At 55.5% G+C, this 1,655-nt stretch overlaps 1 long non-coding RNA gene across 1 annotated transcript; it reads left to right on the forward strand.

Moving 5' to 3' along the window:
- Nucleotides 1–208: 208 nt before the first annotated feature.
- On the forward strand, nt 209–1,434 carry LOC131478338 (uncharacterized). Its single transcript, XR_009244413.1, has 3 exons — nt 209–334; nt 875–922; nt 1,337–1,434. It is a non-coding gene; the product is annotated as an uncharacterized LOC131478338 (long non-coding RNA).
- The last annotated feature ends 221 nt before the right edge of the window (nt 1,435–1,655 follow it).

Genomic DNA, 1,655 nt, shown 5'->3' on the forward strand with positions numbered 1-1,655 from the left:
CAGCAAAGCAGGATCCTGCCAAGGTGGCCGCAGCCAAGGAGCCAGGACCTGTCCTGCATAGACAGAAGTCTGCACCAATGTGTGCTGTGCCGTCCTCGGGTCCAGGACAGGTCCTGAGAAGTCCTGAGCCAAAGGAGCCAGGAGCTGTCGCATCGGCACCCTCTGTGTCTGCTGCTGGTCCCGTGGGAACCATGGGTGCAGACATGGTCAAGAAATTCGTGTATGATCTGGTGCCAGCGCAGCGGAGGGGGGACCTGTACTTCGTGTCCACATTCTTGAAGAGGTACCACAAGTTTGCTACCACCGACCAAGTCCTCGACCTGCTCTTTGAAAGGTGAGGGCTTGCCCACACCGGCACAGGGGTCTGCACTCCACCACTCATGGTTGGGACTGGGTGATGCTCTGACACACTCAGAGGCCAGGTCACTGTAGTAGACTGAGAGAGGGCTTCTAGGGGCCTGGCCCAAAAAGAGGAAGGCTCAGGGCTTGCTTCTCACCTAACATTTCCTGCCACCATGGAAAGATTTGATGACATACAGCACAGTACCCATAGCCATGGACAAAGCTGTTCTCCTATTCAGAGAGGAACTATGGATTCCCTGTGGGGCCCTGTCTATGGAAGTATCCAGAACCCAAGTCCTGAGTTTCCCAGTTTCCTCAAATACCTGGGGAGGACCTGGCTGAGGGCACTCACTCAGAGACAGAATAAAGTGCTCACTGTGCAAAGCTGCCTGTCCAGACCACACGGCAGCCATCCAGGCACAGCACAGACCCATGGCCTTCAGTGCTCTAACACAGGGAGACGCCCCATGCCCCAGACCTGCCGGCAGGTGGACAAAGGACATCTCAGGTAACACCTTCTCTCCTCCTCTAGATACAGAAAGTTTGAAGCAGGACAAGAGGAGGATGACCGCTGCAAGGAGTAAGTGTGCTTGGAGAGGAGGGAGGGTCCTGGATCCACAGGTGAGACCTTGGGCTATGGAAGGACTGGCTGTGTCCCAGGCATGCCGGCTTGCTCTGCCTACTATCAGAAGAGGTGGGAGAGACATACTGCTGCCTGCAGGAGGAGGGGGATATGGGAGTAGTGTTGGTATCAGACTGGAAGTGAAATCTCACCCCAAAACAACCCATCTCAAAGAGGCTGAGCATTGCAGTCCCCTCCCATTAGGCTAATGGGAGTTAGGGAGTAGCCAGTTCCACTAGAGGCCTCCAAACAGCCCTTCTGCACACCAGGTCAGCATCCTGTTCCTGGAGCCCAAAGGCAGAGGCACCTGAGAGGGCTGAGGGACAGGAGAAGCCAGCTGCATGACTCTGCTGCCCACCTGTCTGTTCCCAGGGCCCTCTGCTCCATCCTGCAAACCTGGCTGCATCGTTACCCTGGGCATTTCCATCAGCCCAATGACCTGAGCTGCCTCAAGAAGCTGGTGGCTTATGCTTGGGACAACATGGCAGACAGCGACATTGATTTGCAAGCCACGAATCTCCTAATGGAGCTGGAATATAAAGCATACAAGGAAGTGCTGGATGAACTTGATTCTAAGGCTGTACCTGAGGGTGAGGCCAGCGAGGCTTGGGTTTGAATGCTTAGAAGGCGACCAGGGCTGTGCCACACTGGGAGGAGGCTCTGAGACTGGTGTGCATGGGCATCAAGCGTA

The sequence above is a fragment of the Ochotona princeps genome, chromosome 30 (genome assembly GCF_030435755.1).
Source record: "Ochotona princeps isolate mOchPri1 chromosome 30, mOchPri1.hap1, whole genome shotgun sequence".
In the NCBI taxonomy this organism is placed as follows: Eukaryota; Metazoa; Chordata; class Mammalia; order Lagomorpha; family Ochotonidae; genus Ochotona; species Ochotona princeps.